Source organism: Hypanus sabinus, unplaced genomic scaffold (assembly GCF_030144855.1).
Source record: "Hypanus sabinus isolate sHypSab1 unplaced genomic scaffold, sHypSab1.hap1 scaffold_1400, whole genome shotgun sequence".
NCBI lineage: Eukaryota > Metazoa > Chordata > Chondrichthyes > Myliobatiformes > Dasyatidae > Hypanus > Hypanus sabinus.
The window spans coordinates 71,859-87,827 of record NW_026779473.1 but is presented as its reverse complement, the minus strand read 5'-3'; the positions used below and the strand labels follow the sequence as shown (position 1 = coordinate 87,827).

Here is a 15,969-nt window from a genome sequence, read left to right as displayed (position 1 = left end):
ATGGAAAGTAGTTGTTTGCAGTTAGTGGAACCTGGGAATGATTGGGAACTAAACGAGGTGACTGAGGCCCAATTCTTGAGGAAAATAGCCAGGTGGGCGATTGCCAGAAGGGACCATGACAGTACCCCTCCCTCAACGGGAGCTGCCAGGCGAACCTCCAGGCCTGCCTGGATGTTCCCGATAGAAATCTTGGAAAAGGGATGGGTCTAGGATGAAGGAGCGGAGGAACGCTCTTCTGGACCATACCCTTCCCAGTCCACCAGGTATTGGAGACCCCTGCCCCAACGGCGCACATCCAGTTGTCATCGGACAGTGTATGCCAGATGGTCATCGATGATACGGGCAGGTGGGGGAGACTCAGCCGGTGGACACAAGGGGCTGACGGAAACTCCGTTAACTGGGAAACATGAAAAGTTGGGTGGATGCGCATGGATCTTGGTAATTTTAGGCGGACATACTTTCGCCCTTGAATGGTCCCAGGAAACAAGGGGCAAGTTTCCTATGCTCGTTCTTCAGCAGGATGTCCCTGGATGAAAGCCACACCATCTGCCCTCGTTGGTACTCGGGCACCGAAGTCCATTTACGGTCAGTTGTCTTCTTATTACGTCTTGCTGATCTGAGTAGGGCCGTGAGTGTCTCCTCCCACACCTTAAAGCACCGATCGATATGGTCCTGAACCGATGGGACCGCAATATCCTCTACCTGCACGGGGGACAGCGGGGGTTGTACCCCAGGGAACACTCAAAAGGGGACCTTCCAATGGCTGAGCTTAGGAGAGTTTTGGGCGTACACAACCCACGGGAGGTGGTCGCTTCCAGTCGACGGGTTGTAATTTGTTCTTGTAATTGAGAGAGACAGTACCAGGGTTCTGGCCGAGGTTCCTTATATTTCTGTTGAGAGCTCTGAATAATCAGGTAAAACATGGGCTGATGCAATATTAATAAGTTTTGTGATGTTTGTCTTTCCTAAGCTCTCTCCTCTGTTAAATGTGCAGTTGAGTGATCTAACTCAGTCTGCAGTGATGAAGCCTCACAATCTCTTGAGCCCAGGAACTGCCCCGGGCTCCGTTTTCACAGTCATGATGGGCCTATAGATGTATTGAGCTTTCCATCCAGACAGTCATAGTTTAACTAATTGCAATATTATTTAGAGATATTTTCAGTCATTTTCACCTTCCTTGCCGCGATCCCATAACCCTTGGTTTCTCTGTCCTAATTCCCATCTCTCACCCTTCGACAGTGTCCAGCCCCACAACACCGGCAGACATGAATTTCAGCTTATGTGGACTGAGCTGAGGAATATGTCCCCCAATCTCACCCTCTCTAACACTGTAGCAGTGTTTGCACTAGGGGGTGCAGATCTGAACTCAATTCTGCTCTGTGGTACAGACCAGTTGGAATGTCACCTGATTTTCTAATTAAAGTGATGCTATTATTACTATTCTGTGACTGGAACTTCAGTGGACGCCCAACTCTAAGAAAAGATAATCTGCTGGGGGAAGTTTAGAAAACGGTTAAGAAAGAGTCTGTTCAGGAGAGGGCAGTGGCTGTCAAGAGAAGATTTTGACATCTTGTGTGAAGAAATATAAGTTTTTAATTCCATTTTCCATATCCCCCTCTCCCTTTCTCCACGTAGACTCGCAGAGGAGGAACTTGTAGGCCCTGGAGTGGTGTGAACAATTTTCCTCAAAATCGCCAGCTCTCTGCCTCTTTCCTCAAAATGACATTTGAAAACATTCGCTCTAAGAAACATGCTTCCATGTGTCTCACTGTGTTCTCTGTCACAGTGCCCATATTTACCTGGTCAGATCCCTGTGGCTCAACAACCTAACCGCCGTACGCAAATTACAACCGCTGGTGGAAACAGAGGTCAAGTTTCAACTTAATGAACTCTGCTGCAGCCCATTCTGGGCTATTGCATACCGCCCCACAACCGGAGGGATGTTGAGGCTTTAGAGAGGGAGCAGAAGAGGTTTACCGGGATGCTGCCTGGTTCAGAGGGCATGTGCTATGATGAGAGGCTGGATGAAGTTAGATTGTTTGCTCTGGATCGTCGGAGACCGAGGGGAGCTCTGACACAGGTTGAGAACATTACGAGAGGCAGAGATAGAGTGGACAGCGATCACCAGTTTGTCGCGGTTGAAATGTCTTTTACCAGAGGGAATGTATTGAAGGTGAGATGCTGTAGAATGAAGTAGGATGTGAGGGAGAGCTTTTTTATTCATCAGAGAGCCGTGGCTGCATGGACCGCACTGCCCGGTAAGGTGATAGAGACAAATTATTAGAAGCTTTTTAGAGACGTTTGGATATACACATGGATGTAAGGAAGATGAAGGAGTATGGACATGGTGCAGGAAGGAGAGATTAGAGTTGGGTTATGTAGATTTACCTCTCAGCTGGTTCGGCACAATGTTATATGACTAATGACCTATTCCTGTGTTATACTCTTCAATGTTCAATGCACGTTCACTTACCTTTCAGCTCACTGAGAACCTTGATTAAACCTTGAGCGGTGTTTGATCGATGGGAGTGATCACAACCTGTTTGAATTTAAACACATTGAGGGAATGATGTGTAAAATTTTAAAGTGTGCTGTATTCAATCCAAATTTGAATTAATCTCTGATATTTTCTCACCATATATCTGTATTTCGTTCAGTATTTTGTCCAACATTGGAACATCATTCCACATTTTCACAAAGGTTTCCCACATCACCCTCTGGGCACGGGAGCCTTTCTCCATCACCAGGCTCAGGAGGAGTTTAGAACTGTCCGCCCGCTCTCCCTTATCAGCGAGATCAGAGATTTTCTGTGAAGAGTAACGGTGAACATATTGGGGACTGACAGATTCACACAGAGAATGAGAAGTAAATGATATGTTGTGTAACGGGATCAGACTGAGCAGTCACCCGGACGGGTGCCGATCCTGTCTGGACATGGAGTGTACACTCTGAGTGCAGAGCACAGGGAGGGACATTCACTGTGCACCTGGTCCACCAGTCAATGAGATCCTGGCTGGTCTATGACCGCTTCATTGACATGGCTCCAATTCCATAAATAATCCCTCACCGGATTTGACGGTGTAAAACAGAAATCATAAAATAACGATCACAGAGGAAGAAATAAAACTGGAGGATTTTATTTTATATAACAGACTGAACAGCCTCAGAGAAGTTGCAGAATTTATGATGTGATTCATCTCCTCAGTCCGCCAGTGTCTAAAATGACAGCGGATTACTGGCTGACATCTGACACCTTTCGCTTCCCTTTTCCAGTAGAGGTTTTCTCAGTGATTACACGTTACAACATGGCAATGTTCCCCGATTCACACGGTTTGCAGTTACAGATTGTAACAAAATTATCTCCACCCAGAAATGAACACACCCAGGCTCCTGTGGCAGTCACTGATGATGTCCCGGTTCTCACTGACATCCTGCCGTCACTCTGTACATTTTTCACAGATTGAAACTTCCTGTCATATTTGCCATTAATGCTGTTACTTGCTCAATTCACTCTGAACATCGAGCAGCTCCCTACCAGTCCGCGGGTTCTTTTCACCTCTTTCCATCTCTGGTACAGGTTCACATGTTCCGGATTGCATGTGGAGTATTTATTTCCCAGTTATTCTTTTATCTTATTTAATATCCGTTGAGTCAGAGATCCTACGGCCATCAGTCCTGTGATGTGGGAAAATTCAAACCCATTCTCCCTCCCACTCACCCGATGTTCCTCTCTGCTGAACTGTTTCTCAGCCTCTAACGCCAGACTCACTCCGTGAACCCGTCCTTCCATCGCCTGCTCCAACCTGTCCCGGTAGAAGTCCGTCAACTGCAGCAGCTGGAAATCGTCCCAGCTTGCCAGGAGCTCCGTGATCACTGAGCCTGGACCCTAAAGGAAAATGAGGAGCATTAAAGAAATTACTGACCTCATACTGGACAGTAACTTCACTTTGGAACCTAAAGATCACCAAACACAATGCGAACTAAATGTATATGGGGATGGAGGAGAATAAGCAATCAACGTTTTGGGCCAAGGCCCTTCATCGGACTGGAAATGAGGGAACAGAAATTCTAGATATTGCCACATTACTTTCCATTCATTGTGGTCCTCATCCGAAATGTCAAATCTTTGTTCCTCTCCATGGATGCTGTCTGACCTGCTGAGTTCTGCCAATATTTCGTGTGTCTTTTTATTGCCCAAAACTTTCAGCATCTGCAGAATGTCATTTCTTCTAGAGTAACTCGCTATTTCAATGTGCATCACAATCTGTTAGAGGAGCAGCAGCAGACGGTAATTGTACACCTTCTACGTTTGACTGTATTTCCCCCAGAAATGTTAACTCTCTCTCTTATCTCTCTGATCAGTTTTCACAAACACTTTGTGAATTCCCAATATTGAATTAAATACAGACGCGGAATCAGCAGAGTATTTATAAATTAAATTAATTCGCCAACATACCCGTGAGCTTTCCCGATGTTGAAGGCACTGGAAGTCCTCCCCTGCCGGCGCATTGACCCATTGTGAGGACAAGTGTGATCAGCTTTTGTTTCTCTGTAACAAAACAAATAACAGGAGGGTCAAACATTAATTGGGGTTTACAGGAGAACACGGTTTTGTTATTAAACTGAGGCAAACACTTCCAAACATCGTGAGCCTGTCCACTGAAGCCCTGACAGGGCCTGATCCAGCTGAGCCCATCGATTTCCGCGCTGTCCATCTATTGTACACCGTGCCGGGACTTCCGGGGTCCCTACGTGCTATGTTGCACACAATTCCCTTTTCGGAGCCAATCTTGTGTCCTCGACCGGGAGTGATGTGTCAATGCAATGGCAAGGCAGGTTGAGCAGACAGCGCCCACTGCTTTGGCCCTCCTACCACTGGTGGCGCTATGGTGAGTAATGGACAGCTGTTACAGCAGTGTGGGTTGAAACATTTCTGCTGTTTAATGGGACATCCACTCCTCTCTTCACTGAATTATACAGATTTCTCAGTCACACCTGATTCTCACCATCTCCTTTCAGTTTTACATCCCCTGGCATTGACAAAAGTGGCAATACATGGTTTGAGTCTATATAGAATCACTCTGACATCCTTAACAATGCAATCTCACACATAGCATCATGACATCTTGTTCTGAACCACTATGTTATCTCCGGCAGAACTTTAAGACCATTATTATCATCTAAACTCGGTCTAGATTTCTTTGGACATATCACTTGGCTATTATCAGATAGTTATATGGTACCTTGTTAAGCACAATGTAGACCCGCCATACATCCGAAACAGTAAGTTGGGAAAATTCATTGTAACCTGTTGCAATATGAAGCAGACTCCTGAATTTAATATCAAACTTTCTAACCATGCCATGTACAATCATATACAAATCAATGACATGAATATCTAATTAACGAGGCCTCGACACTGACATGCACTTCCCACTCGTCACGGACATCCATTCGTTAAATCCATCTTCAGTCACCCTCAGTCATTGAACCCGGTGAGAATACAGCTCACCAGCTTTCCGAGAATCCCACGTGACCTATCCTTCCAGATGAGCTGTCATGCGGGATCTTGTTACAGACTTTTCCAAAGTTCAGATGAATATGTTACAATCCAGCAACAACGAAAACAGCAAAAACATGGTTTTTTATAACAATTAAGACATTTATTAAACACTGCTAAAAAAACAAAAAGTAATCAAACGATTAACAACCGGAAGTCAGCTGCGATATGGCAGCTCGACCACTTCTTAAAGCGAGAATCCGAAAGCAGTTCTTAAAACGATAATGCAAAAACAGTTCTCATAAGTGGTAATACGAAAGTCCAAAGTTTTACCCAGTCGCTTAGGAAAGCCTTCTTGAAACAATTTAAATTCTCTTTCAGGTCCTGTTACTGCTCCTCCCCGACGAAGTATGTTTTGTTCGAAGGATTCATGATGAAGAAAATGAAACGGCTTAAAGGCACTGAACATTCTTTGGCGAAACTTTACCCAACCCTCTATTCTTCCGACAGAACAGGAGTTATCATGGACATAGCTGACAAATTCCTTCCGAATGAGAATCAAATGGTATACAATTGATGAATATTTAATGAATATACTCTTGGTGGCTGTTAAAAAGACTCTTACTAGGAAATGGTTATTACAGGAGAGCCCACATTTAGATTCATGAATGGAAATTACAATGGGCATTTTCAAATTGGAGAATATAACAGCATATTTTAATCATTAGCTGGAACAATTTGATTCATACTGGGTAAAATGGGTTAACTACACAATGCCTCACAGGCCTGATTTTATTCTCACATATCAATGAATATGTTATTAGAAAAAATCCCTCTCTACGTGTACATAGTTTATTTTTCAATTTGCTTATTTTAGTTTCTTTCCACTGTTTTCTATAAGTGTCTACCTCAGATAAATACTATGTGGAGTTTTGTAACATATGTGATTATATGATATATTTGTACAATGTCTGAAATACATCTTATGGAAATGTCAGTTCAATGACGAATTTCAATAAAAAATAAATTAAAAAAAAATGAAAAATGAGCAAAGTTGGAATAAGGTGATGAGTTTTTTCCAGTTTAAACTCTCCCCAGTAGCGTTAGCAAATCTCCAAAACAGGATATTGGTCCCCCTGAGATTCAAGTGCAATCCATCCTTTTTGTACAGGTCACACCTGCCCTTAATGACCCAGTCTTAATGACCCAGAAATATGAATTCCTGTGCCATGCTCTAATCCCTCAGCCACGCATTTAACCTTCACCTCATTCCATTCCTATACTAACTGTATCGCGGCACAGGCAATAATACAGAGATTACTACCTTTGTGCTACTGTCTTCCTCTTCCTTTCCCTACCCTTCTGAGCCACAGGGCCGGACACCGCCAGAAGCACGGACACAGTTGCATCCCCAGGTAGACACCCCCCCCCCCACCAGTACTCAAACAGGAGTACTTATTGTTCAGGGGAACAGCCACAGTGGTACTCTGTAGTAACTGACACTTCCCCTTCCCTCTCCTGTTTCCCACTTGTCTATCTCCCGTGGCCCCGGTGTGTCCAAATGCCTTTAACTCCTTTCTATCACCTCCTCTCTCCCTCACCAGACGAAAGTCATCGAGCTGCAACTCCCGTTCCCTAACGTGGTCCCTTAGGAGCTGCAGCTCCACCCACCGGGTACAGATATGGCCGTCCGGGAGGCTGGAAGACTGACGTCACCCCGACAAAGCACAGGAAACTGGTTTGATCCAGGCTGCCTATACATGGGCAAGTCTGCTCACGTTTCCTGGCCATCCCCGCAATTCCCATTGCCAAAGGAGCTGGCCTAATTATTCCAGCTCTGCTCATTACTCTAAACTGGAGAGTCGGCCACCGATGTCTAGTGGGTTTGCAGGTAAGGACAAGAGGGATTCTGCCAATGTTAAGTGGACGGTAAGATGGAGCGAAGGCGGATTTTCAGGAAACAGAACCGATTGGACTGAGATCAGCAACAATGATGGAGGAAGGAATACCCTCTCTATGAAGGGACATCTCTGGTGTCCCGGAAGGGGAAAACCTCATACTGGGAACAGATATGGCCGGCATAAAGGGACTGAGAAAAGGGAATATATATTTTTTCAGGAGGAATGTGGGAAGAGGTTTAGTCAAGATAACCATGCAAATCGGTTTACAAACAGGAAGTGTGAGGGTGTTTTATGAACCCTGTCATATGGCACGGGCAGTGTCTTCATCGTGTCAGCTGCCACCTGAATGCACCAGGGTGGATGGGAGAGTTTTGCAGAGATGGCGAATGCTGTCGGGGTCGGAGGGGTTTACGAAATGTGGAATGATGCAGGAGTTGGAAGGGATTTTACAGTTGGCGAGGGGAGATAGGGCACTTTTCCACCACTGTGGAAATGTACCTGTAGTAATAAAATAGCATTTTTGAATGTAACCAAATGAAACCCATATTATATCGCAGTGTTTTTCTAATAATGTTCGTCCACCGTAATGCTGAGAGAACTTGAGTACCAGACAGTAGACCACAGTCCCCACAGTGTATTCCATCTCCCACTTTATTGCCTCTTCTCCAAACCTGTCCGAGTCCTTTTGCAGACACCAGTTTTACTCTAAGCTACCTGCCGTGCACCTACCTTCATATCAACTGCAAAGTTGGTAACCAAGCCTTCAATTCTCTCAACGGATCAAGGAAATCTAACATGAGAAGGATTGGTCTCAATACCGACCCCAGCAGAACGCCATTAGTTACGGGCAGCAAATATAACAGCTCACTCTTTGCCTCCCGCTAGTAAACCAATCCTCATTCATGCCAGTATCTTTCCTGTAATACCCTGATCTGTTGTACTGTTAAGGAGCCTCATGTGCAGCAACTTGTAAAAGACCATCTGAAAATTCAAACAAACAACATTTACTGCTTCTCTTTTCTCTATCCTGCCTGTTATTTCATCAAAGAATTCTAACAGCTTCGTCAGGCAAGATTTCCTCTGAGGGAAACTATGCTGACGTTGGCCTACTTTATTATGCTCTTCCAAGTACATCGGAAAATCATCGTTAATGGACTCCAAGATCATCCCAACCACTGAGAGTCTAAATGTCCTATGATTTCCTTTCTTCGGTCTCATTCGCTTCTTAAAGAATGGGCTGATATTTGCAACTGTGTAGTCCGCCAGACCCATTCCCAAATCTAGTGATTCTTGAAAGGACATTACTCGTTCTTTAAGAGAAAGATGATGGGCGACTTCTTCACTCAGAGGAGATGAGACTGTAGAATGGGCTGCCAGAGCAAGTGGCAGGTTCGATTTCAACATGTAAAAGAATTTTGGATGGGTTCATGGTGCGAGGGGTATGGGGGAATATGGTCCCAGTGGAGGTTGCTTGAACTCGGCGGATAGACGGATTGGCACAGACTAGATTGGCAGAATGGCATTATACTGTGTTGTAGTGCTCTCTGGCTATAATGTCTGCGCAAACTCTTCGGCTACCTCTTTCTGAAGCCTGGGGTGTTCACCATCTGTCCGGGAGACTTATCTACCTTCAGAACTTTCAGTTTCCAAAACACATTTTCTCCTTAGTAATAAAGTCTACAGTATACTCACTTCTGTCCCCGATGCTCTTGAAGTATTGGCATTTTTGTGGAAAAAAATGATGCAAAGACAAAGTAAGGAATGTAGAGTGGACAGCGGAGGAAGAAGTACAAGGTGGTAGGTCATGGGTGAACATCGGGATGGAGAGGGGTCAAGTAAAATATCTCCCCAGGATATACTTTGTACAACGAAACCAGGATTCAGCACTCCATGACAGCATGTGTAAAATTAATAAGGAGTACATAGCACTGAAGTTAAATGAAAACACAATCCAGAAAAATGAAGAAATGGTCACTATAGAAGATCAAGTTCACCACTCATGTCCCTCCATAGGAGACCTCCCGGGATCTGAGCAGACAGGTTTCTATTAAAGATCTGCCCTGAACACTGGGTCAAAGGGGCTCAGCTGATAACTCTTGACCACGACAGCCCTTAAATTCTAACTTTTTTCTCCTGGCCATGTGGACTTTGAACCAGCCTCTTCCCTATTTGGACTCTCGCCAATTACCCACTTATCTCCTCAATAGCACTCACCCAACTGTTTCTGTTCTCGCTTATTACCCGGTCCACTTAAAGCCTGCCTCGACTCATACTCTCTGCCTCTTCGTCCAGGTCCTGAACTGAGTCGTTCCAGCCTGCGATAGTGAATTTGTTGAATTCTTGTTGATAGTGACTACTGCCAACTGAAATTGTTGAATTTTGTGTTTCCGGATTCTGCCTGTTTGGAACCTGATTCTTGCCTGAAGCATCCGTAATCGTCTTCCCTCGCCGGACAGCTTTTCCCGGGTAAGACCTCCGCCTGCCATTCCGGCTACGTCCCTGCCTCCTGGTGTTGATAGACTAATAAAATCCTGGTAAAAGAACATTCATTGGTCTGTACTTGAGTCCTACCGCAACCGGCCCCGCCTGACAGTCTGATATTAACCTGCTGACTAATTCTGACACACGCATATCGTCCAGAACACCGCGCGCTTATCCGAAACTTTCTTAAGTTCTTCCAATACCACATTCATAATTTCCCAATTTTCCAGCTGTTGGCCCAATCCTGAACTCACACTGACACTGCTAATCCCGTGGGTGTGGATATGCAGGCTGGGTTAACCATCTGTGTTTCAGTGTAGCCGTTGTGCTGGTAATCTGTATCTAGGTCTTGAGTTCAGTCTGGGACTGAATCTGAATTTCTCTGTTGTCTGAAACTGTGGAACGAATGAGCTGTCGGTATCTCTGTGCTTTGTAACACACCTTGCGTGTCAGAGAGGAGCGACTGCTCCGGTGCCTCCACAGGCGGGAAAATCGGAGTTGATTGAAGTTTTCCCTGTTGGTAGGAGAAGGAAAGTCGGTCAGTGAGGGAGAGGTATATGCCAGACGGTTGTGTGAAGCGGCCGTTGCAGCGTGTGCCACTGTCAATCTGTCGGTCTGACCCTCTGTCTTTTTCACACAGTTATAATATAGCATATGATGCTTGTCTTTCATTCATTCACTTTCATCCATCCTACGTCGATTCATTTCCCAATTTAGAGACCTATGTTTAATATTTATTATTGAATATTCCCTTTGCAGATCGAAGCATTTCTTCCTTTGAGTTCTGGCTGGTCTGAGATGCCCTTAAGATCCAATTACATCAGCAACATCTCAAGATTTTTTTCCCAGCACTTTGTGTGTTTGCCTTCCTCTGAGGATCTCCAGCATCTGCAAATTTTGTCATCTTTAATACATCAGCATCGCGGTCATCCGAACACGGTCATTCCGCGTGTGTGTGCTTGCGTCCAGGATGATGTTGAAAATGGAAAACCACAGGGACAGAAGTTTGGGTTCGGACGTGTCGTTGAACTCTGTTCACAAGTGGTTAATTAGCGGAGAAAAAAATGAAATCTGTAAATGTGGCTGCTTCGGGTGTTTATCAATGGAGTTCAGGCATTCTTCTCACTAGGTGAGGAACCGCGGAGGTAATGCCTAGGAATTTAGAAGTGCTTGTCGTCTGTCGGCCCAATATTTACACCAGAGACAATGAATGGTGTTGAATCACCATGATTGTTCAAGTGACTGTAGTCAGTCAGCGGCATAACAGTGTCTCTGGAGACTGAAAATTTCTATAAATCCGGGACGCTTTGAATACATTAGTTCAGAGTTTCCGAGGGAGCTGTGAATTCAGGAGCAACACAATTGGCAGTTTATCACGGACATGGGTTATCCAGTCCTTTTGAGGATAGGAGAAGTTTACTATCCTTTTATTTCAGCCTTTGGAATTCTCGGTAAGCTGCGGCATCGGCTGCCGTTGTTGGGAATTGAAGTTAATGTGTATATAGTGATTGTTTCTGTCACTGGTTTCCACAACCTCATATCCAGTGCTAGTATTCGACATTCTAGGAATGGAATCAAAGCCAGCGACTGTGGATTCTGATATCTGGATCTAAAAATAAACCGCTGTAAGAATTCAGCGAATCCGCCAACATCGGAAGACCTCAGTGGGACAGGCAGATATCTTCCAGCGGTTTGTGTTCAATAATGTGACGCTCGGGTCTCTGTGCTACTGGTCTCGAAGCAGCTACACTGCATTTGCAAATTCTGTGTTTATACTGCCGCGGAGATGATGCTAATTGATTGTCTGCATAGGTATATGAGCGGTTCTGTCAGGTACGTGTCATGATCATACAATCGATTAGTGGTAACGATTCAGCAAATTTGTGGAGCTCCCTGTCGCAGCAGGAAGATTGAGGGTTTTCAGTAAAAGTGAGCGGTGTGACAGAAAGTGAAGCAGTTGCTGGACAACACAATGACGTCGTTGCTGATCAATTAACAAAACCGACGAGTTGATTCATAAATACCAACACTGTGAAATGTATTATATTATCCATATAACTATAAATACTGTAAAATGTATTATAATGTATCCACATCTGACACCGCTACATACATCTGACTGTGTCACCGTGCCTGCTACTGGATGTTGTATTATGCTCCCGGCTTCCCTGTGATAGAGTCAGTCGGGGGCGTCAAGTATATCTGAGGGGCTGTATCAGACTCGGCTGTGACTGCTACCTCAGTCAAAGTTCTGCTGTAAAGTCGGCGAGGTGGCAAATGCTGGAATGGGAAACAAACACGGGAAATGCTGGAAACACAAAGCCTCAGGCAGCTTGTATAGAAAGAGTAAGAGAAAGTAGTGTCATGGGGGGTCTCTGAAAACGGCTCAGAAAATACACGTTAACTGCTTTCCCACATATTCTATTTTGCCTGGATGAGTGGTTCCGGGAATTCCTGTTTCTGTGTGTCCTTCGGCTGTTCTGTCGCTGACAGGGAGTCACAGAGAAGTTGATGATTGTTTAATGCAAGAATCCCCCATCGGCGTCCGAACTGATTTATTTCATTCATATCAGACGCGGATGACGCCCATAAAAATGTTCCAAATAGTATTGACTCAGAGGGTACCTAGTTTTGTATGTCCGCTGCCTCTTCATATTTTTTGGCCATCAGAAAGGAATCCGAATTTAACTCATTTGACTTTATTTTATTGTGTAAACTCAGCCAGGTCTTGTCCCTCTCTTCACCCTTCTACCGTTAAATGCACCAATAAAATGGGAATATTACATGATCCCCGAAAAGTGTGGCAATGGGTTTTAATCAGTTTTTTAATCAATTTCCTATTTCCGCTCTCTCTTCAGCGAACTTGATGGCGATTGTGATCCTATCCCGGGATAAGTGCGGTCTCTTCAAATGTGTAATTCTCTACCTGGTGGGAATGGCAGCGGGCGATCTCCTGGTCGTTATCTCGCTTCCGCTCCTGATGTGGACTGCTTGGCTTTACTTTCGCCGATCATTCCTGTTCATCACACCTGTGTGCAGTATCGCTAGGTGGCTGATTCATACGAGCACTAATGCTTCGGTCTGGCTGACTGTCTCTTTCACCGTCGATCGATTTGTGGCTATTTGCTGTGAGAAGCTGAAAACAAAATATTGCACCGAGAGAACGGCGGCTGTGGTTATCGGGACAGTGAGTGTTCTGGCCTGTTTGGAGAGTGTTCCCTGGGGCTTCGTATACGAGCCTGTGATAATAATTGATGGTATCCCCTGGTATTGTGTTCTTACAACGAACTACAGAAACTCTCCCTCATGGGTGGTATTTGAGATGTTTCACCGCATTTTAACCCCTTGTGTCCCATTCTTTCTGATTTTGTTTTTCAATATTCTGACTGTCAGGCGGATTCTGGTGGTCAGTCAAACCCGCAGGAGGCTCCGGGCTCAAAAGAGTGGAGAGAATGACAAGGACCGGGAGATGGAGAGCCGACGCAAATCCATCATTTTGCTCTTCAGCATAACTGGCAGTTTCATATTGTTGTGGGGAACACGTTTGGTATTTTACATCTATCGACGGATTTCAAAGAGTTTTGTTGATTATTCTGTCACGAATCCCGTTTACATTACAGATGAGACAGCGGGAATGCTGCAGATCCTAAGTTCCTGCACGAACACGTGTATTTACGTCCTGACTCAGAGCAAATTCCGTAAGGATCTCAAGAATGTGGTGAAATATCCAGTTAATCGGATTTTGAAACTCATTAAAACATAGAAATAAATGCTATCCAGTAGTACAATTCAGCTGACTTCACGCTCCTATTCTGTACTCCCACTTGTAATAAATGGAAACAATGTGATGAACAGAGTTTCAAACAAAGCAGGAGAATATCTGTGGATGATCGAAATATAGAACAACACATACAAAATCATGAAAGTTGTCGGCCCGAATAGTTGAATGTTTACTCTTTTCCAAAGTTGTCATCCATCTGCTGAATTGCTCCAGCATTTTGTCTGTGTTGCCTTACAGTTATACAACAAATATATACAGTCGATCGCAACGGCACTACTGGACTCAGCATCCCAGTAAAAATCCCCTTTGCATCTCACCCTCATCCCGCTTAAGTTGTGCCTTGAGGCGAACCAGTCAACCCTTCTTCCCGATTCTGATAAAACAGCTTGATATGGAGTATACTTCCGTCGGTATTAACCATTCCTGCTCCCATCATTACCCGTCCTTTACTTCACGCTGATTTTCTCCTCTCCCTTACCTGTATTTTACCCTTCTGATTTCCGATTTGAACTAATTTCCAGGAACAGAATGTTAGCTTTCAAAGGGAATGTAGAGGCGCGGTGTTAGGTGGACGAGCCGATGCTGTGAACCCGAGGACCAAAGACACAGAACTGATATGAACTAATCCTGCACAAAGTACTGGTGAAAGTCTTCAGCTCGGGCAGCAGACTTGTAGAGAGAGAGGAAAATAAATCCAATTCTGATGAAAGGTCTCTGCACTAAAAGTCCACAGTTTACACTTGTCCACAGATGCTGCCTGGCCTGCAGAGCTCCTCAAGCACTTTGGAATTCTAGAGTCTGCAGATTGTGTCTTGCTTCTGACTGCTCTAATCTTAGTCAGTGTCAACGAGATATTCGACTATACCAACGCAGGAAAAAGAACATGGAAGGTATGTTTGAAAAGGACAGTGTGATAGAAACGGAAACTTGATAATTAATGGAAAAAAAAAAACGTTCTGCTAATTTTGAATTGATGCAACTGGAGGGTTTCTCTAAACAGATACGATCAGTGATAAATTATTTATTCAATTAGAAATATGTTGGGAATTGCTGCAGTTGGCATTCTGATTTTACATTCTCCAGAGAAAGCTAAATTGAGAAATTAATCTGAGTGGTTGGTCCATGATGTTTATTATTTTAAATCGTGAGCGGGTAATATCGCAGTAGAAACTCTTAATATAACCTTGGTTAAGACGGGTAATAAGTAGTGAGGATAATCCTGGGAATTGTAAAACAGTGACTACTGCCATCAATGGAGGCTAAACGTTTGAAGGGGATTCTTCACGACGGGTTTGACAAATAATTGGAGAAGCATAATCACAGGCAATCAACTGGCTTTGTGAGGGGAAGGTCAGAACTTACGTACCTGAATGACTTTCTGAGAGAGTGACAAAACAAATTAATGAGATGGATGATCTGTGTATGGAATTGAGTGAGGCGTTTGACAAGATCCCCCACAATAGCTCGATCCAGAACGTCGGGAGGCATGGTGAGTATGGGGCTGGCAGTAGATGGGGCGTTTCCAAAAGATCAGTTATGTAACCCTGCTTTCTCTGATATTTGTAAATGACTTGAGAGAAGAAGTGGATATGTGGGTTGGTAACTTGCAGTTTGTGTTCCACGTAGCATCCCGGTTAGAATCAGACGATTCCAGCTCGGGGCGATGGAAATCGGAGTTCATTCCTGTGTTTTTTTTTTCCGGAAGGAAATTGTACATCCCCTCCGTGATATTTGTGGGTATTCTTACAAGGTAAACGGAAAAAAAAAAATAAACAACGAAAACAACTTAGCGATTAGGCTGGTGTAAAATTGAGGTTATTGTGTTCCATGGTTCATTATTCTTCGCTTCATCTCTAAATGAATCAATAACAACTATGTGATATTGTGGACAACGTAGAATTACATCACAATAAGTAGTTCATACACGATAAAATTTTAAACTGGATAACAGAGTACATATGGTAGATTTGACCGCAGTGTGGAGGAACAGGAGACTCGTGCTGTGCAAGCCTATAGATCCCCCAACATTTCCAAATAAGTTAATTTAGTGGTTCCGAAGGCTCATGGCTGAAGAGCTAGCAACTCCGGATTAGTGATCTGACGAGGGAAGAGATGTTAAGGAAGTCCAGGTGAATGTGTGGCTAACGATTTGTGCTGGAGGTCATCGTATACACACATTATTGGACTTTCTTCCAGCATTTGGTATGACTGGTGTAAGCAGCACTGATATTATTTATGTACTGAAAAAGATTTAATATTCTAACTGGGGAGTTTAATGCAGCGACCCCGGCATTAACATGTGGTAT

The 15,969-nt window shown here is 44.2% G+C and overlaps 1 long non-coding RNA gene across 1 annotated transcript; it reads right to left on the bottom strand.

Moving 5' to 3' along the window:
* Positions 1 to 2,329: 2,329 nt before the first annotated feature.
* Positions 2,330 to 3,751, bottom strand: LOC132386938 (uncharacterized). The gene is made up of 3 exons (XR_009509713.1): positions 3,719 to 3,751; positions 2,636 to 2,807; positions 2,330 to 2,539 (listed from the first exon to the last, which is right to left on the bottom strand). It is a non-coding gene; the product is annotated as an uncharacterized LOC132386938 (long non-coding RNA).
* Positions 3,752 to 15,969: the final 12,218 nt, after the last annotated feature.